This window comes from Myodes glareolus, chromosome 16, assembly GCF_982192425.1.
Source record: "Myodes glareolus chromosome 16, mMyoGla1.1, whole genome shotgun sequence".
Lineage (NCBI taxonomy): Eukaryota > Metazoa > Chordata > Mammalia > Rodentia > Cricetidae > Myodes > Myodes glareolus.
Genome location: NC_142041.1, coordinates 46,594,756 through 46,617,512, shown reverse-complemented (window position 1 = coordinate 46,617,512; position 22,757 = coordinate 46,594,756).

Genomic DNA, 22,757 nt, shown 5'->3' with positions numbered 1-22,757 from the left:
CACCTCTAACTGTTCAATGTTAGGGGAGTGTGTGTGTGTGTGTGTGTGTGTGTGTGTGTGTGTGTGTGTGTGGTGCACATATGTGTGTATGTGTTTTATTTGTGATTTGTGGGAGGTATCACACTTCAGCCCTGGATGAATGTTTTTAGGTTCCACAAGGTAACATGAGTTTCTTTGTCCTTATAACAGAAATAGAAAGGAAACCAGAATAAGAGGGTGGAGTCTATTCTATAAGAAATCTGAGCATGTAATTTGTAGACTTTTAATTGGTTCACAGGGTGAATGTGGAAATGTTTCGAGCTGTGGGCTAGAGGAAGCATACATTCTGCTAGTAGAGCATATTGGTCCATTTTAGTTAAAGAAATGGCTGGACGGTGGTGGCACAGGCCTTTAATCCCAGCACTTTGCAGGAAGAGACAGGTGGATCTCTGTGAGTTTGAGACCAGCCTGGTCTACAAGAGCTAGTTCCAGGACAGGTTCCAAAGCTACAGAAAAATCCTGTCTCAAAAAACAAGACAAAACAAAAAGAAATGTGGACAGTGGAGTCCTAGGTTATAGATGTCAGCAAGAACAAGCCGAAAGGCTACTAAGCTTATTTTTTTTGAGAGATTCTGGCTTAATTCTGCCCCTGTTCTACAAACAGAAGAAATCTTAATTTAGAAAGGGTGAAGTAATTTGAATGATGGACGAAATTACAAAATACTATTGTATTCAGACTAGAAAATAGCTACTGGTAACTTCCATTATTAAGGTCTACGATTATGATAAATTTATTGTTATGAAAAATGTGAAGTTTATGTTCTCTCTCAGTCTGCTCCTCATTTGGACCTTGGGGGCTCAGTCCAGTGCTCCAATGTGGGTCTCTTGTCTCTATCTCCATCCATCGTTGGATGAAGATTCCCTCTGATCCTGACTTCCTAGCTCACGTTCTCCCTCCTTCTGCTTCTCATTTGGACCTATGGAGTTAAGTCCAGTGTTCCAATGTGGGCCTCTGTCTCTATCTTCATTCATCGCCAGATGAAAGTTCTATGGTGATATGCAAAATATTCGTCAGTATGGTTATGGCCAAGGCCAGTTCAGGCACCCTCTCCTCTGCTGTCCAGGGAACAATCTGGGGATCTCTCCATGGACCTGGGAAACCCTCTAGAATCAAGTCTCTTGCAAACCCTAAAATGGCTCCCTTAGTTGAGATATATACTTCCCTGCTCCTATATCCATCCTTCCCCCTTCCCCCCATCCCATTCCCCCAAGCTTTCCCCAGAGGGAACCTTCATCCCACGATGGATGGAGATTGAGACAGAGACCCATATTGGAGCACTGACTGAGCCCCCAAGGTCCAAATGAGGAGCAGAAGGAGGGAAAACATGAACAAGGAAATCAGGATCGCGAGGGGTCCTTCACCCACTGATACAAGGGGTCTGATCTAATGAGAACTCACCAAGGCCAGCTGGATTGGGACTGAACGAGCATGTAATCAAACTGGATTCTCTGAATGTGGCTGACACGGGGACTGTCTGAGAAGCCATTGATAATGGTACTGGGACTTGTTTCCTCTGCATGTACTGGCTTTTTGGGATCCTAGTCTGTTTGGTTGCTCACCTTCCTAGACCTGGAGGGAGGGGGGTCAGGTCAGGAAACCCTGACTGCTGTTAGAACTGGAGAAGGAGGAGAAGAGGGAGGGAGGGAGTGGGAGGGTATTAGAAGGAGGGGCGGAAGTGGAAATTTTTATAAATTAATAATAAAAAAAATTCCCTAAAAAAAAGAACATTCACACCAGAATTCATGTGGTGCTTGAATAACCTAACCATATTAATATAATAAAAATCTGAACTGCAAAAAAAAAAGAAAAATGTGAAGTTAAGATAGAAAGAAGTTTGAATGAGTGTTAAAGTTTCAGATAAGAAAGGTACCAAAATGTGTCTGTAATTGTCCAAAATGAACAGAAATAAAGAGAAAGTTTATTAACTGCACTGAAATGTCAACCCTTATAAAATACTTTATCTTCTCTCAAGAAGGTCCCAACATTTGAAAATTGAAATTCGTTTGAAAATAAAGTCTAAACTGAAATTACCCCTGAAGAGATTCCCTGCTTCTCAAGAGCCATAGAACACTATTTCCCTATAAAGCATAGAGGCAGATGCAAATTAGATCTAAAAAAGCAAGTCTATGACACAAAATGGCAGCAGAAGCTGGCAGCTGTTTTCCATGTAGTTCTAATATTATAGACATGGTAGATACAAGACTGCTGAAGCTATACAATCTGGATTAGTGCTTTATTCCTTACAAAGACCTGTAGGGCTGTTGCATGAAACTGAGAAGGGGGAGCAAAGCTGCAATAGGGATCATAGGATATTGGGGATTCCAGGACTGTGGGATAGTTGCCATTGAATGCTGCAGTCACAGAGCTGAGTTGGCCCACAAAAGAGATGGTTTGTGCTGTGTGCAGGATGAAAGAGCTGGAGAGGTGGAGTGACAAGTCCTTTGGAGTGCCAATGATTCTGTTGCAGTCCCAAATGCCTGCTATGCAATGATACAATTTGGTGTTTGCCATGCTGGGTTTTGGCCTTGCTTTGGTCCAACCCTTCTCTTGATGTGCCTCAATTTCTCACTTTTGAAATAGAAGGTCTACTCTTTGTCATTTTGTATAAAAAGTACATAACATGAGCTCCCAGGTAAAGAATTGCCTGGGGAGTCAAAATAAGCTTTTGCCAGCTATCAATGTAGATACACTTAAAACTTGGTGACAGAGATAAATTAAACCTATTTGTATTTAAAGATGCGAATGAGACAGTGGAACTCAGTGATAGAAATCTATGGTTTTAAGGGATATGTTTGGGGATCAGATTGGCAATAGGTAGAGATATAGTAGTCAATCTTCATTGTCAAATTTATTGAGTTTAGAATGAACACAGAAACACACTCAGAAAATAGGGGATGGTTATTGTTTTTAATGCACATTTTAATAATATTTTTAAAATTATTGAAATTTTATCACGATCTAGAAGTTCTTTGGTATTGGTCAAAGTTCTGAGAGCTGATATGGAATGGACAGATGCTATAAAAGTGGATAGAACAGGAAAAAGTTGACTTATGTTCAAACTTACATGCCTTAAAATGACTAATTGTATTAGTCAAGAGTTTATGTTATTATACAGGAAATTTTCATTAAATTATATATAATAAATTTGAGAACAGAAGTTGAAACATATTTCAAGTTGTATAGATAGACAACTATATGTCTAGAGTGTATTCCATGAATTTGTCTTATTTATTTGTTTGTTTGTTTATTTAATTATCCAGAGATATCATCATCTGTTGCATCCTTCTATTCATTTTAAATGAAAATATACAGAATAGACCCAACAAAGTATATGTGCAGATTATATTGGTGGCTTTTTAACTGTGCCAACTTAATTACATGTCCTGAATATTATCTAATTTGAAAAGATAACTTAGCTAGTGAGTTATTTTGTAAATTACTACACCGAGTCGGATGGAAATTTCAAGAAATGTTACCAAATTGTTCATGTTATTTTATTCAAAGAAACACTTATCCTTTCCTTTTGAATGTCTGCCATCCCTGGTTAAATAGTTCTTTTCATCTCCTTCATAATAGGATAGAAAGATTATCATTGAAAAGAAATCAGAATAACTTCCAAAATGTGATTCTTTAGTATGAAATTGGTGCAGTTATTAAGAAGACTAAGATAAAAAAATTTATGTTTTAAAATACTTTATTAAATGGTGAGATATTAAGACACTGATTATTGCTGGACTTTCTTGGAGTTTTGATAAGTATAAATATGTATGTTTCCACAGCAATTTTCTCTCCATTTGATTTGGAACCACTAATCCTAGTGTATACCTTTGGCAGTTCATTTTAGATATTATAAGCATTTATTGAACATTCTTACATTTCTTAAATCGATTGTTATAAGTTTTCTTATCTGAATTTATTTATGCTATCTTTAGTCTTAGAAAGTTTAAATACAAGAAACTGAGATTCTAAAAGATGAAGTGATGTGACCCTATTAAGTACTGAAACAACAGTAAAAACACAAACAAAACCATTTATCTCTAGTTTACGCCACAAGTAGTTTCCAACTTCCTTGCTTCTCAGAGTTGCAAGACTATTTCAAATCTCTTTTCCATAATTCTATTTTGTTTTTCTTCTTTTTTTTCTATTTTATTTTATTTTTTGAAAGTAATTTTATTAAATTATAAAAGTTTCCATTTCCGCCCCTCCTCCCACCACCCTCCCACTCCCCCCACTCCCTCTACTCCTCCATCTTCATCCCTAAGGGCAGTCAGGGTTTCCTGCCCTGTGGAAAGTTCATGTTCCTCCCTGCTCCCTCCAGGTCCAGGAAGGTGAGTATCCAAACAGACTGGATCTCCAAAATCCAGTATATGCAGAGGAAACAAGTCCCAGTGTCATTGTTAATGGCTTTTCAGAAAGACTCCGGGCCAGCCACATTCAGAGAATCCGGTCACATTCAGAGAATCTGGTTGGATCATGTCCGCGTTCAGTCCTAGTCCAACTGGCCTTGGTAAAATCTCATTAGATCCGTCCCCTTGTATCAGTGGGTGATAGCATCCCTCGCAGTCCTTATTTCCTTTTTCATTTTCTTCGTCCTTCTGCTCCTCATTTGGATCTTGGGGGGCTCAGTCCGGTGCTCCAATGTGGGTCTCCCTCTGTATCGCCATCCATCGCCAGATGAAGGATCTATGGTGATAAGCAAAATATTCATCAGTATGGTTATGGGCCAAGGCCGGTTCAGGCACCCTCTCCTCTGTCCAGAGAACAATCTGGGGATCTCTCCTTGGACCTGGGATCCCATATATAATCAAGTCTCCTGTAAACCCTAAAATGACTCCCTTAGTTGAGATATATTCTTCCCTGATCCCATATCTATCCTTCCTCCCTCCGCCCCCGTCCGGGTCCACCGAGCTTTCCCCATTCCTACCCTACTCCCTTCTCTCTAACTCTCTCCCCTTCCAACAACCCTCCCACCCCCCCCCATGCACCCGAGGTTACCTGGGACTCTTGTCTATTTCCTACCACCTGACGGATAGCTAAATAATCTTCATCAGGTTCATTTTCTTATTTAGCTTCTCTAGGATCACGAATAATAGGCTCAAAGACCTTTAATTATGGTTAGAATCCACTTATGAGTGAATACACACCGTGTTCCTCTTTTTGGGCCTGGCTTACCTCACCCAGTAAAGCGTTTTCTATTTCCATCCATTTGCATGCAAAATTCAAGATGTCATTGTTTTTTACCGCTGAGTAAAACTCTAATGTGTATATGTTCCACACCTTTTTTAACCATTCTTCTATTGAGGGGCACCTAGTCTGCTTCCAGGTTCTGGCTATTACAAATAGTGCTGCTATGAACATAGTTGAACAAACGGTTTTCTAGTATGTTAGGGAATCTCTAGGGTATATTCCCAAGAGTGGAATTGCTGGGTCCTGAGGGAGGTTGACTCCCAGTTTCCTGAGAAACCGCCACACTGATTTCCACAGTGGCTGCACAAGTTTGCATTCCCACCAACAATGGATGAGTGTTCCCCTCATTCCACATCCTCTCCAGCATAGGCTATCATTGGTGTTTTTGAAGTCTCAATCCTGAGTATCTATGCCCCTAATATAAAAGCACCCACTTATGTAAAAGAAAAACTTTTAGAACTCAAGGCAGTCATCAAACCACACATACTAATAGTAGGAGACTTCAACACACCTCTCTCACCAATGGACAGGTCAATCAAACAGAAACTCAACAGAGAAATAAGAGAATTACTAGAGGTAATGAATCAAATGGACTTAACAGATATCTATAGAACATTCTACCCAAAAAGGAAAGAATATACCTTCTTCTCTGCAGCTCATGGGACCTTCTCGAAAATTGACCACATACTCGGTAACAAAGCAAACTTACACAAAAAAATATTAGTAATCACCTGTGTCTTATCGGATCACCACGGAATAAAGTTAGAATTCAATAACAATTCGAACACCAGAAAGCCTCCAAACGCGTGGAAGTTGAACAGTCAACTACTGAATCATCCCTGGGTCAAGGAAGAAATAAAGAAAGAAATTAAAGTCTTCCTTGAATTTAATGAAAATAAAGACACAACATACTCAAACCTCTGGGACACAATGTTTTTATTCTTAATATATATCTGTGGGGAAAGATTTGATAACAACCTAAAATGGTGAAAGAGAAATTTATGAAGTTTAAACCCTTACTAGAAATTTACCAGCGAATTAGAACAGGTTCAAAGGTGTAAGCAAACTCTCTGAATCTTTGAAGGAAACTTTCTTAGCTCTATCTATCCTGAGCCATGCAAGAAAACAGGAGCAACTTTTCATTTACCTTAATATAACTGTCCTGTTTTATTTCACCCAAGTCCTAAGTGGCTGTGCAGTGTGCATGCCTTTTACTTGTAGTTCTTGGTTTTAATTATACCTTTCACCACGTCCTTCGGTTTTTAACTATCTGTCATCCCCTTGCAAGATATTTTCAGAATCACTGGTCATTGATGGCTAAGTCACAGCTACTTTATTTCAGGCTCAAACTTTTTTTTTCCATTTGTGCTAATCATAAGCCTTTCACTTCTAACATGCTACTTAGGAGAGAATTCAGTGGAGTTAATTATATTCCCCACATAATGTAATTCCAAACTCCCTGGGACGAAAATAGCATTAGAATTTTCTGTAATTTTATGTTTGCTCTCTCATTGCTTCTGAGATTTAAACAGATTTAGTTTAGGTGACCTGAAGTTCAAGGTTTTCCTAAGTGAACTGAATGAATTATCTCTGCTTTCCATTTAGCAGCAATGTTTATAAACTGACAAAGAGGGACATGACAACCCCCCTAAGGGTAGGGAGACAACAAGCTGCTGTCAACATCATAGTGTGCTTGTTGATTTGTTTTGTATTTTTTTCCACTGGTTTTTGTTCATGAAAGCCAAATCACAAAATAACCCTAGAGTATCTTGGGGTCATCAAGGATTGTGCTGACCATGCTAACACTTTACATTTTGATGAGAAAATATACAAAGAAAAAAATACAAGTACTTCTTTAGAAAACAAAAGGGTTTTCTTCTGTATACATTGCCTACATATTCATGTGTAATAGTAAGCATTGGTCTTGGAATGGATGGTGTAATTTCTTCTGAATTTGTATATGGTTATATGATATGAGAGAACAACATACCTCAGAATCAGACTAGATTACCTGGACTTTTGACTTCATATAAGAATATAATACTACACCTCTATATTACTACAGGTGTGATAATGAGAACTGAATATGGTAACATATATTGCAGTCACTTATTACAACTGGGGTTTATTCCTAGCAAGTTCTATTCAAGGGTTAGTGATGGTTATTTATAGTAATAATTAAATTTGATCAAGCCTTGGAATGTAGCAGAAGAAAGCTCCCTTAAAATACTCAAAATTCTCTCACAATTCTTTCTTCTCCTCATTATTTACTGAATATACAGCTAACTTGTAACTTTGGCAGGATCCACTTTAAACACAAAGCTCTTGTTATTTAAGACTTTCTTCTCTGTTTCAGGTAGGTCTGCAGTGTTTGATGTGTTCTCTTTAAAGCACACAGTGTATATTTTCTTCTGATACTACCATGTCCTGTCACCTGTACTACGTCACTGTTAAAAATGATTACCAGATTTTCAAACAATCTACTCCTACACATCGCCTTCTCTTCTTTCCGCAACATCGGGAGAGCACTTTTATAGATGTTCAAACTAAGCTAGGGTAGTAGACTCTATTATTTCGTTCTAATTGTGTCTTAAAGAACCAGGCTGGAATCTATTTATCAGATACAAAATAAAACCTTCTTCTTATTATTATTTTACTAATTTTTGTAAACTGAGGTCTTTCAGAGCTTTTTATTTTACCTCCTGTTTTCTCTGCAGGAAATCAGAAATGAGCCAACACAATCTGACATGCGTCATTCATTACTAAAATAAAAATCTTCCTGTATGCCAGTCCTCATCTGAGTGCGACTTGTGAACACCATTTGTCTCTGGCTCTCTCCCTTAGTCACAGAATCAAAATGCCTTGACAGTTGTGCATCCATTCATTTCGAATCAAAGGCATTTGTTTGTCTTATGAATAGAAGCATGCTGACTACCTTCCATCCTGATCCTAATACACATTTTCGGATTTGAATAAATTAACTCAGTGAAGAACAATAAGGTTTTTTCCTCTTAAGGCATGACTACTTAGCAATATCTGACCATGTGAAATTCCACCATACACTTGTAGGAAAATTTCATAAAATACTAGTCAATATAGACTTGCATAGTTACATAGATAATAAATCCAAATAATGACATTGTTATTATTAGTTTAGTCATCATATTCAACTGGTCATTAATTATAAGGGACTAACTTGTTCAAAACTACTGGATTTTCATTCAATATATTTATTGGCTATTATCACGGGAAACAGTACATTAAACTATTTTTAATATACTTGAAAATGTAGATTGAAAATACTTTTCAATGTCTAGAAATCAAATTAGGGAAATAAATATATTTGTATGTCTAGGCAACATGCTTGCAAGCATAGCGGTTGAATTTTAAAAATTGCTTCACCTATCTGCAATCTTGAAATTCTACATTGATCCATTACTTGTTAGAAAACACTGAACTGTTTCTAGAGAAAAAAAAGACATTTTCATCCTTCTCGCAATTGAATTAGGACTATATCAAGGAGACACTCTGTGCAGTAAAGTAGCTATTTCCTAATTGTTCCTGAATTACTGACCTATCTTTGAAATAAAGATGCACAGGATTTTATTCTATCATCACATATACAAATGTTAAAGTTAAAGATGAACCTAGATAGGAGACGATATTTTCATTATAAATAAATGTGGCTCTTCCATTAGATTATTGTATCCATGGTTGTCCCACTGAGCTGTAAATTATTCTCATTACTTTATCATGTGGTTCAATTTCTGTTGTCCTGGTAACAAACTATAATTGCCTTTTTAATATTTATGTGTTTTATTCAAATGTTCCTTTTTAAGTAAAGGAAAAATGAGCTCTTTAACAAGTTGAAGGGCATCTTAATTTTAATCTTTATAAAACTTAATTTATTTTCCTTTTTCTGTCTTTGTTTTCCTTTAGCTCTGTAAAATGAACTGGAATTAGTTAAAAAATGAACAAAATTCTTAAATATTTAAGTATAAATCTTATGTCTAAAATTGCAAATCTTCAGATTTGTTTAATAAAAGTCACAGTTTAATCAAATATAATAATAAAATATCCTATGTTATATTAAATACTATTAATTCAGGTATGTTTATTAGGTCAGACAATTATTTATGAAGGAAGTGAATTCTAACCCTTTAATGTTGTCCATTTTCAGATTATATATAAAAGGAGGCCATTTTGTTGGAAAATACTTGGTATATTATTAAAGACTGACTATTTTAGAGAATCCTGTAGGTCTTTTAGTCTGAGCAAAATATTCCACAAGTTCAAATGAATTTAAGGTAAATTCTATTAAACCATTACATTTAGATATTGAAGTAACATGTTATTTGAAAAATTACATAAATATCTTGGGATATTACACTAAGTGATGAGGTGGCATGTTTTCATCTTATTTTTCCTGGCATCATAATTTCAAAATGAGAAATATATACTTCTTAAATTAGAGACAAGCATATTTTGAAGACAGATGTTAGTTTTCAAAATGGAATCTATTAGATGAGCTAGAGAAAATGGAAAATATTCTAAACTTTTAAGCAACATATTCCTAAAGTTTTACGGCAACCTGCGTATATCAGCTATTTCTTGGATGTTGCAGAGTCAGTGTAATTTAGACAATATGCACTACTGTGAAAATAAATAAGAAAAGTAACACGTAAAAGAGAAAATTTCTGCCAACTGGAAGTTGAAAGAGCCGTGTTAATAGACAGGTCCATGTTTAGAAATGATCAGGTTAGCTCTTGCTCACACATGATGTAACAGGAGCATTGAGCTTGTGAAACCTGCCTCTTACTCTATCTGCTCCACTGCATTGTGTAGGGAACATACGAACAAACCATCTGTCACAAAACCTACAAACTCTCATTGAAATGTGGTAGTTACTTAGTGAGATGATCTAGCTAAATAAAATTACTTCAAATTGTAGATTATTTTAATCTAAACTGTATTAAGCAGACATGTTTGGGATTCTTTTATCCTTTCTGCTACAAACACACACACACAGACAAAACAAGTTTTGGCTCAATCTTTAAGAAAAGTGTCTAAAGATGACTAGGATTTCTAGGCTAATTTTATGATATATTCATGTGACAGCTAGGTCTTTACAAACTTGACTGCATTAGAATGTCAATACATTGGTGTGAGTTTGAGAGAGAACTGATATTCTGTATCCCAGCACAATACTTCATTTTTGTAACTTCGTTGTGTTGGACTAGATGTCCAAACATCAGGGAGGAGTTGCTTCACACACCACTCAAACAACCACAATTGATGCAAAAGCAAGAGAATTTTTATTCTTTCATGACAGGGCCCCTCAAGTTCGGGATATGAAGGACATCCTATAGTTATTACAGTCTATCTATTAAAGCGAAAAGGAACAGACAGAAGCAGGAGAACCTGAAGGTTGTTCTCCAACTTATTGGATTGGCTTATTCAAAGGGTTACTAGCAGTGATTGGTCTATTCCAGGACAGGAGAATAGCTGCGTGATCGGGTGAGAGAAGGGGGAGCTTGTGTGGGTCATCCTGACCTTGTTCCAGTGACTAAATCAATACATCAGGAACTGAGTCAACATCTGTGGGTTATCTTTGCCTCAGTTCCCAGAATGGAGTTATGTTTGAAGATTATTCACAAGGACACAGGAGGATGAGCAGTCCAGCATGTGTAGGGAGGGGCGACTGTCCCGTTTCCAAACGCTAAGAGGCTTCAGAAAATATCTTTAGAGCTTAGAAGTCTCAGAAATGCATTTAGAGTCTTTCAGTTGTTGACAGAGAATTAAAGTTACTAGGAAAGTGATCAGACATCTTAGTTAAGATTCAAAAGAGGACAGCCCATTGTCTTAGACCCACATTGTCCAACAATTTATTAAATACAACCCAGTCCTACTAGTAGAAGCCTTTCTTGGTGACAAAAGATGGCCAGTTGAGACCTCATTAGGATCATTATATTTCTTAGAATGTTCCCACTGGAGTAGGTTTCATATCTTCCCTCAATAGCACCAAAAATCCAGCAGTCTCTCCATGAACTGACAGCAGGGCCCTATTTACAACAACAGAACTGAGCATGGTGGAATTGAACTGTGCCCACATGATGTCTTCATTTCTAAATTTTTAGGTTACTATTTGTTTTGGGGTGTGGAAAGGTACTCTGCAGGATACTGAATAAGAAATGGATTCACCAAGCCAGCCACAAACACTTTGATTCATCCTACTGAAAAATATTGGAGCAATGGCAACACATAACATGTCTGATTTGAGTTAAGGCCCATTTCATTGGTAGAACCCATGCATAGCACTGCTAGGGCAACAGAGAAACAGACTAGATAGCCCAGAGGCCTAGGGTAAAACCAAACACTGGTGTAAAAAAATAGTATTATTATAATGTCTTCTATTGATTTTCTTTATAGACATACATAAGTGATTTGTTCAGTCATCATCAGAGAGGCATCTTCTGGCAGCAGATGGTAAGAGATGCAGAGATCAACAGATGAATATTGATGGATAAAGTGTAATAATGGGATATCTCTATCAAAGAGCTCAGGGATTCCAGTGAAAGAGTGTGCAGAAAGAGTGTAAGACTCAGAGGGGATGGAGGACAACTGGAGAACATAGACTCCTAGCTCAACTGAGCAAAGCTCACATGAACTCACAGAGAGTGAAGCAGCAAGCACAGGGCATGCACAGCTTAGCACCAAGTCATCTGTCTACATATTCTATATTATAGATAGTTTTTAGCATAACATTTTTATGGAATTCATGAGTATAATGAGTAGGTCTCATGTGCTTGCTATTGGGCTGGTTTACCTTCTCTTAGGTTGCCTTCTTCATCATCAAAATGATAGTTTTTGCATTATTTGTTTTTTTTTATTTTGTCATATTTCTTTGTTATCTCTTTGAAGTCTGTATGTATCTAATGAGAGGCAGAAAGATAGCAGATCTAAAGGGTAGAAGATGATAGGAGGAGAAGCAGGAGGAGAACCTTGAGTCCTGATATAATTTATGAGAAAAAAATTTCATTTTCAATAAAAGGATAAAATGAAAAAGACATTCAGAATTACAGTCAAAATAAAAAACAGAAAAGATTCAAAGGAGGGCCTGCTAGGATTGCTCTCTGGCCTACTACAAGAATAAGATATATACAAGAGGATATATACAAGAAGGAAATATATCAAATAAGTTAAAATATCAAATGTGTTACCAATGGGAAATATCAAATGTTTTAAAATACCCAGATATGTGTGGATAGTGATAGGAAAAAATACAGAAGAAACATGACAGACACACCCATACACAAAAACACAAAGACACACACCTAGAGAGAGAGGGGTTGGGGGTGGGGCAGAGAGAATTAGTAATGATCTTAAGATTCCACGTAATCAAAATAACTTGTTTAGAGAAACATAATAGTTAGTCAACACAAAACACACTCCTTTGTTTCTACATGAGAGATGTTATTTGGTTTTGTTTTCTTTCGTTTTGTTTTTTATCTTACTAGGTTGTTTTGTTCTTATTTGTTCTGAGTTTTGTTTTTGTTTGCTTGCTTATTTTACGACAGAGAGAGAGAGAGAGAGAGAGAGAGAGAGAGAGAGAGAGAGAGAGTCAATTTGACTGGTAGGGAGTGAGTGGGAAGTTGAGAAGGAAAAACTGCCATCAAACATATTTTATGAAAATATTTAAATAAAAGGAAAAATTTTGCTGCGCTATGGTGGCAAATGCCTTTAATCACAACACTAGAGAGACAGAGGCAGGTGGGTCTCTGTGGGTTCACGGTCAGCCTGATCTGCAGAACAAGTTCAACCATAGACTCCAAAGCTATACCTGTCTCAAAAAAACAAAACAAAAAAGGAAAAAAATAAAGCTATATGCAACCATATTATTGATATTTCATGAATGTAGTTTACATACATATATAAGAGGTAACCTAACCCTCTGGATCCTCCAATATTTCTGCCTTGTCTTGATCAATGTTCCTTGATCCTTTTATATATAGGAGTTGTGTGGTAGATGTATCAATTGTGCTCGGTAATCCACAGTCAGTGGTTGTCTAAACAAGGCCAGAATAATGACAATACCAATTTACCCTAAGACATAGATGGAGACATTTTCAGGAGCTCCCACCTTCAGAGGAAGAGCTACAGAGTCACAGGCAATTAATGGTAAGAGAAAGGAAATAGCTTTGCTTCAGGATGAACCCCTTTTAAGTTATCTAATCCCAAGTGGGGTTATTTTCCTTAAGTGCACACAAATGACCTCCACTAAATGTATCCATCAGCAAATCCGCATATCTTTGGCTTATAGTATGTTAAAATACGGATTTTAAAATCTGCTACTTCAGTTTATGACTTGCGACTTTTGAACAGTCTTGAAATAAATTTACACAGGCACTTCAGTTTCTATTTTGGACCTAAAAACCCTTTTGACATTTGATATTGTGTTTGTTAAAACTTGTCCTTCTTAAATTTGACAAGAATAAAGTCAAAATACTAATGAACTCTGAAAGCATAAAAATGCTATATGGCCTACATTATTGTATATTCAGCCTATATTTATTTATTTTAAAATAAATATTCACATCCAGCTCATATGCATAGTTTTGCTTCCATATTCAATAAATTGCTAATTGCATATACCAACACCTGTCTAAAATCAATGTGTTTATTATATTACTGGTAAATGTTTGCTTCTTATGACTATTCCATTGCTACCTAAACATCTTTGGAGCAAAGAGGATTGTGAGTAGCAAAGGTATAGGAAGCCCTGATCTACATGGGAAGTAGAAAAAGACTAGACCTCCTGAGTAAACTTGGAGCATAGGGATTTTGGGAGAGGGTAGAAGAGGAGCAGGGAGAAAAGGAAGGGAGGGGATAAAAATATATAACTCAATAAAAATAAGAAAAAAAGAAAGCCTGATTTATAGTCCCTACCATATGCAAAAATGCACATAAGTTTCTCGCTATCCACCTAACATGGTGCTATTGAGAAACCTTCCTCATCCATTTTCAGATTACTCAGAATTTCTAATAGTCATACAAATTTTAAAGGGCATTAAATAAGCATCTATTGAATTTAAATAAACTTGTCATTATTTAAACATTGTTCTTATATTTCTTTTTGCGTGATTCTAGACTATCCCAAAACTATGTCACCTAAACTGGTCTTCTGTTCCTTTCAATTCTCTTGCCTTACTATGCTGATTACTTGGACTGCAGACATGTATCATCATGCATAGCCTTTATTTTCATATTTTTAACAATGACATTTTCAGTTCTAAGCACAATGAATAAATCGCTACTTTGTGATTTTTATCATCATTATAACACATTATTTTGAGAAATAAAGCAAAAAGTAATTTAAGTATTGTGTCTTTCTTTGATTACCATACCTTACAGTCTAGGCACAAGCCAGACAAGTGCTTTGTTACTGAACTGTATTCCCAACCCTTTTACCTTATATTCTCATCATCACATAAAATTCTGCAAATATATGGATGAATAATAGTTATATATATATATATATATATATATATATATATATATATATATATAAATTTTACATATGGGTGAAGAAAATAAAGAATGTAAGGACCAGGTGAAAGGGCAGGAAACATGGAGCTTGTGTAGATATCATGAGTGACTTAAGATGGTCAATATCAGTAATCTGGCACTCATGAATAAACAATAAATGTGACTGCTATGCAGCTCTTTATATAATGAGTTTTGTCAGGATGCCACTTTTGGGTTACTTTGCAAAATGTTTTCAGTTTCAAGGGCACACAGTGAAGGTATCAGGAATGAATAAAGCAGTGTCTCTGAATCTTAAAATTTTTCTGGCCCCTTGTAAATTGCCAACCCTCTTCCTATAGTCAGCCCCACACTGTGTACTTATGTGGAACCAAGTATAGGTAAGATGGTTTCTGAGTGAAGAAGTGGAGAGATCTAATTTATTTTCTTTTTTTGTGGTAGAATAGATGGTAATCGAGAAGAATACAAAGGGATTATTAAAGGGAGCTTGTAAAAAGATATTAGGAAGCATCATTCGTTTTTTCAAAGTGCAGTGATGTAAAATTTATGTTAGTTAATTTCCTAGCATTGGGATAACAATTCATCTGTATATTTTCTCAATAACACTTTCTGGTCATTGATCATAGCTTAAGCAAAACCAAAACAAACACAAAAAAAGAAAATTGAAAGGAAGGGAGGGAAGTAAAGCAGAAAAGTGTAGAAGGAGCAACAGGCTGCATTTCCGCCTGGATCCTGGCTAGCTTACCTCCAAAAAATTACACGGAAAATGTATTTTTTTAAAGTAATTTTATTAAATTATAAAAGTTTCCATTTCTGCCCCTCCTCCCACCACCCTCCCACTCCCCCCACCCCCTCTCCTCCTCCCTCTCCATCCCCAAGAGCAGTCAGGGTTTCCTGCCCTGTGGGAAGTTCAAGTTCCTCCCCCCTCCCTCCAGGTCCAGGAAGGTGAGCGTCCAGACGGACTGGATCTGCAAAATCCAGTATATGCAGAGGAAACAAGTCCCAGTGCCATTGTCAATGGCTTTTTAGAAAGACTCCGGGCCAGCCACATTCAGAGAATCCGGCCACATTCAGAGAATCTGGTTGGATTGCTTCCTCGTTCAGTCCCAGTCCAACTGGCCTTGGTAAACTCTCATTAGATCAGTTCCCTTGTATCAGTGGGTGATCACATCAAAATGTATTCTTTTAAACACTGCTTGGCCCATTATATCTAGCCTCTTATTGGCTAACTCTTACATATTGATTCAACCCATTTCTAATAATTTGTATATCACCACGAGGTCATGGCCTACCGGGAAAGTATCAGCATGTCTGACCTGGTAGCTTCATGGCCAGCAGCTCTCTGCCTCTGCTTTCTTTCTCCCACAATTCTGTTCTATCTTCCCTGCCTACCTATGTTCTGACCTATCATGCCAGGCAGTCTTCTTTATTAATTCACCAATGAAAGCAACAGATAGATAGAAGACTTTCCAACATCAGAAAAGAGAAAATTAGAGAAGAAAGGAAGGAAAAAAAATAAGGAAACAAAGAAGGAAAGATGGACAGAAACAGTGGACAGCACTTTCTCATAAATTATCAGCATCCACAAGTTTCTATAAGCCTATTCTACATTGTCCCAGGCTGCTACTAAACATTTCACACTTGTCCTGCCACTGAAGCCTACAGCAACACTGCTCAGTAGACCTTGAAATTAGTGAGGGAGAGGGGAGACTGACAGCCAGTCAGATCATGACCAACAAATATAGCAACTAGGAGCAGCTTTGCCCCTACGAGAGAAATAAGGTTAGGGGAAATATTAAAGTAGTGGGACTGTCTCAGTTTCATGTCAATGGCTCTTTGTAACACATGGCAGGCTAAGTTTGAAACCTAAAAATTGAAAGCAGAAAATCCATATTTCAGAAAACTGACTTTTCTCAGGTAAAGAAAATGGACCATGTGCTTAGTGCATAAACCAACAGGCTTCTATTTTTTTCTTTTCTTTTGAATTTAAAGCGTGTCATACAAACTCCTATGCTAACATACTTAAATCATTACTTTGTATAGGTTTTAATTTTAATTAATCATTATTTATAGGTCTGTATTCTTATATCTTATTTTTCCATAGCATTTGTCAAATGAAATCAGGTGTAAATGTATCCTTGACTTATCTTTTCATTCTTGTTGTGCAATTTTTTTTGGTTAGACACAACTTTTTGTCATATGCACCAAAGAATCAGCTACTCCAACACAGAAGAGACCTTTCCTCAAAATGTAAAGATTTAACTTCTCTTCAATTTAAAAAACAACTGGAAATGAAGAATGGTATACTGGAGGTCAAAGAAAACACGAGGAACTCTCATATCCATATCATTAATAAAGTAATAAAAAAAACTCTAACAGCTTTAGGATTTAGTTGGTCATTTATACTCCTAAGTTCTACTGACACAATTACTGTGATATCATTATTAGAGACACAAAACTTCCAAATGGGTTTCAAAGCTATAAATATGGTCAGTTCTTTGATTTATTAATTCTCTTCTTGAGAATTTATCAAATTTAAAAGCCTGTAATTTAAAAAATATTTAGAAAAGTTAATGCAGAAGTATCTACTTCATCAGAAGACTTAAAAACACCCCAAATAACCCTTAAACAGTGTATAGCCATCTACTGAGATTGCTATGACCAGCACTAATGAATGGCTGGTTTAAACATCACCCTCCAGAATGTCATCCCAACCTGTTACCTGATATGCATACATTTGTCCAGAATGAGAAGGTTGAAGCCAAGGTGCTGGTCAATTTGTGACATGGGAAAGTTCTTTTCTGATCTTTCAAATGGCTGTATCCATCCTGTATTTTTAATGAAAAGATGAGAGTAAGTACAAGATAATGTTCAACAGGGAGAATGCAAAATGTACAGGTACTCTGATGCTTCTTTTTAAGATGATAATAAATCTGAGGGACAGAGCTCTACACTAATGGCTTCACTTGACCCCCACTAACCAAACTAATATCCTATTGCTAAGTAAATCTCCACTGAGACTTAAGATCTGTATTAGTCAGGGTTCTCTAGAGAAATAGGACTGATTGCCACACCTGCACAGCCTGGAAACGAAACCTAGCGAAGGATGTCAGGATTGAACACACATACACCTCTCAAGCTGCTGGTGGAAGAAGCCCTTTGTTGAACAGCAATATGGAGGTTTTATAGCTCACACAACCAGGTGGGCCAACAGGTGAAGACCTCATTGCCTGATCCTCGGTCAAGGCCAGGGCAATGTGTGCTCAAGAAGCAGGGTTGGTAAACAACTTTGACACAGTTCTCAGAAGCTCAAATCAAAAGGGCAAGAAAAGGTCACTAGCAGGGAAGAGCATCTTGAGGCCAGGACTCCAAATGGTCCCAACAACTGATAGAACACACACACACACACACACACACACACACACACACACACACACACACAATTTTTTAGAGCAGGTTAAAGACTGAGGTCTGACTATAACAAAAATGCTTGTCACCAAATAGAAAGCCAAAAAACCCAGTAGTTATTCAGTCGAGAGGATTGGAAATCTCAGGTGTTTTCATCATACATCAGATCCCTTAGGATGTAGGCTCTAAAACAAGTGAAGGAATGAACTTTCCCCTGAGATTGAGGACAAGCAGGCAAAGAACAAGAACTAACTTCCTCCATGTCTTTTATATAGGCAGCTACCAGAAGGTATGAAATAACAGCTTGGGTTTTAGTTAAACTCAGAGGCAATAAAATTAAAAATCAAAAATATCTGTAAGGTTTTGACATGGAAAATCTGGGAAGACCAAACAATTTAGGCCACAGCACAGGGATGGCAACAGAAGAATTTTTCCAGTTTACTAAAATGTTTTTTAAAAAGAGAAATATTTAGAATATATTTTAAATGAAAAATAGAAAATGCAATTCCTGATATTTAACCTTGGTTAACTCTTAAAAGTCAAGTTGAGTGTAGGCCGCTAATGCTGAATATACAGCTCACACAAAACAATACTGCTCACATAAACACAGGACTCAAATGATTCAGGCTGAATACGATATGAAATTCTCTTTCTTGCAAACTAACTTCCATGGTTCCAAAAGATACCATTCAAGCTGCCAAGAGAGGAAAGCATTACCCACTTGCAGTACGCATGGTCCATGACAGTACCAGCCTGGCAAAATAATGCATAAAGTGGAATAAGTGGTGCTCACATGTCGGTGGCACCCAAGAGCTGTATAATTTGGCACAAGGTCCAATCAGCTGGAGGTAAATAATGCCTAGTATTGGAAAACTTGCCAACTTTCTGGGGATAGTGAGGGTTTGGACTTTAGGAAAATAAGATATTATGACCACTTTGCTAGACAAACATAAATCTTTAATACAGGGTATATCTTATCCTTCTAGACACATGTATGTACAGCTACCATATTTCATCAAAGAAGTCTCACTTTTCAACCACTGGAATTCATCACAGGAAACACAATGGTACACAATATAAAAATCAATGTATCAACATATTTGGAAATCCAGACCTCAAAAAAATCCCTCTACATTACAGTTCCTACATCCATGGCTCTAAGAACACCACAGAAGACTTTAAGAGCAAAAATCACAGAAAGTATGATGTGAAACAGTCTTAGAAACTGCTGCATAAACATGATGGGTACAATGGCAATACTGATAGAGATGTTACCATAGAAGGAGTAACATTTCACATGGTACCCCCCCTAGAAAAAGTTTGCTTGTTGTGAAAAGAAGTCTTATAATCATCTAGGGACAAGTTCCTCACTGGCTGTCATTCTTAAAACCATACACAGACAAGCAACAATATCATACTCAATAAAATTTATTTATATATAATTGTGCATACACATGCATGTATGTATATATACATCAAAAATAATAATAGAAAGAAGGGAATTAACTTGATAGTGGGAGGGTCTGAAAGGAGTTTGTTGGAGAGTAGCTGGTGGGGTGGGGGTAGGGAATTGGAGGAAGGAAAGAAATACAGGAAATTAATGTAACTATATTTCAATTAAAAATATATGAAGCTAAGTATGCAAATGTAGGAGATGCATTTTAAAACTTTTTATGTGAAGGTTATGAAATATACAATTGAAAGTTTTCAAACTTATTCAATAACATTATTTATGCTATATGATTTATACATTAAAAGTAATCTGATTATAAAACAACCATCATTTTTTTAAAAAAATAAATAGACAATTTTTTCTTCCTAGAAAATGTATACAATCTCATACCAAATCTTATGCAACTACTAGTTCCAGGAAGATTTGGGATATAATATAAATCACAGATTCACAAATTGAAAAAAAAAAAAAAACTCCTCCTGATGTTAGGTAAGAAAGACTACCTTAATTAGTGACATCAAGTGAAATGTAATGGAAAGAGGCATAATTATTTACTATATTTAATCATAAGACTTGTCTACTCTTTGTAAACCCATAACTCTAAAGGAATTAAAAAGATAAACGATACTTGCAATAGACACTGGGTATTTTTAAGCCACAAGAGAAGGGGAGAAATATGTTGTGTCATCACTACAGGGCTGACAGTGGAGCAGCACAGAACTTCCCAGCATGAGCGTAAAGGGACTTCATCTAAGAAAGGTATGTCCATTAACCAGTATAGTATGTCATAGAAATACAAGTAGAAATCATACAGTTTTTTGTTTTCATTGTGCCACAGTTGCAAGAATAAATGATGTTTGATACTCATCGGTTAGATAGAAACAGGTTATATTTCATGAGCTATTGGACTTTTAATATGAAAATAGCTTGGAGCTATCTAGCTATGAGGAGATGAACATCATCTTATAATAACTCCATCATCTCTTACTCACTCAATACCTAGACACTCTTGTACAGATGGTATAGAAAGTTGTAGCCACCCATACACAGCAGCACTCTTAAGCATAGAAAAAAAGATAGTCTACACAAATACCCACCACCACTAGAAAATCAATAATAGTTGACAGATTACTGTATAAAGTTAATATAATGAATCAATGAATATGGAATCATTTGGTCAAGATTTTTCTTCATTGCCTCCATTTCAGTTTTCAATTCTTGAACTGTTTCCTTTACCTGTTTGATTGTTTTTTCTTGGTTTCTCAGGGTATCATTCACAGATTTACTTATTTCTTCAAACTTTTTGTTATATTTCTCATCCATTTCTATACTCATTTCTTCAAACTTTTTGTTATATTTCTCATCCAATTCTTTAAGGGAGTTATTCATATCCTGTTTAAGGGACTCTATTGCTTTCATAATGGCACTTTTTTCCACTTCTTCTGGGTTAAGGTGTTCAAGTCCTTCTATTGTAGGGTCCTTGGGATCTGGTGTTTTCATGTTTTTTTTCAGATTGTTGGATGAGGTCTTGCCTTGGCTTCTGCCCATCTCTTACTTCAAATGCTCTCTATTGGAACTTCTGGTACTGGGTCAGGTTCCCTTCTTGGGCAGGGACTTCACTGACAGAATGCCTACCTTTCCTCAGGCAGGCTATTGAAGCACAGGCACTCCCTCTTTCCGGGATGCGCTTACAATGCAGGCCCAGCTTGCAAGGCAGCTGAGCTGAGGAAATTTTATGGCCCCAGGGGGGAGGGAGAAATATATGAATTCGTACCTGGATGGGAGCTGGGATGGCAGGCGGGAGGGGGAAGCCAGTACTGCAGGGTGACCTGGGCGTCTATGGGGTCGGGGAACGCCCGAGCTCCTCTTCACTGGGACCCTGCCATGGGCCCGAAGCCTCATTTGGTCAAGATTAAAGAATCTCACAAAGATATGGCACAAGAATAAACCTCATTTGTATTTGTATTGAGTAAGCCATAACAAGTCTGGTACTCTATAATTAGCATGCCAAGCACAGTAAAAGAAGAAGAAAGACATTAAACAATGAGCATATCTAAGAACGCTTAGCAATCAAAAGGAAAAAGATGGCTGTGGTCAGATAGGACTATGTAGGGCTTATTTCATAGATACTATGATTTTCATTACTTCTTTCTGATACGTCATGTACAGTGTATTTTTCCATAAGGCCTTTAAAAGTGAGAAAAATTTAAATTTGAATATAACTTTGAATTAGACATGGACAGTGAAGTCATGTCTACATAAAACTAATACTAAATAGCGAGTATCCTAAATTTGAAATGTGTTTTGATATATTAAACCTTTAAAAGCACAGCTGGCTAACACAGGTTGTGATCATGAGAATAAATGACAGCTGTACCACATAGTCACTCCCAGGCATCACATGTCATACCATACCACACAGCCATACCAATAGCTATAAAATGATCATACATAAAAATTAAATATAGATTAATACTTTTGAGTGCATATTTGTTTTATATTACCCTAAACTCAAAATATTTAGCCAATTATTCAAAATAAACTGTCAGTTATAGTGTATGTCCCCCAAAATAATAGTCATTTACAAAACACTGCATCGTATGTCAGATTTTCCTGTAATGATCAATTGGTATCAACTTGCTGGAATTGTCACTAGCTTGGCAATAGACTCTCATAGAAATATCAGCAGATGATTAAAAGACAGAAACAATTTATCAAATTGTGGAGACCCAAATCCATAAATAAGTACAAGAAGAAGTTTATTAAAACCCTTTCTTCTTCCTCCCCATCATATCATGTCACCTCTCTCTCTGGTTCCTACAATCAAAATGTTCTTCTTAACCACAGACACAGAATTGATGAAGCCCACACTGGTCCTTAGAGCTCAATCATCCTCTCTTTGAAGAAACAAAGCAAAATACCACACATAATTGTAGCCACTGGAATGGTAGCATGAAAAACTCAATGTAATCAGAGCCTTGGTTGGCTTCTAAATTTGTCACTTCAGCATTTTAGGTAACATTGTAAACTATAGATTTATTTTGTACTGGAATCTGATCTTTTGTTCTATTTAGCAGCCCCACTGTCTCCAGAAGCATCCCTTCATCTTCTACCAACCCTAAGATC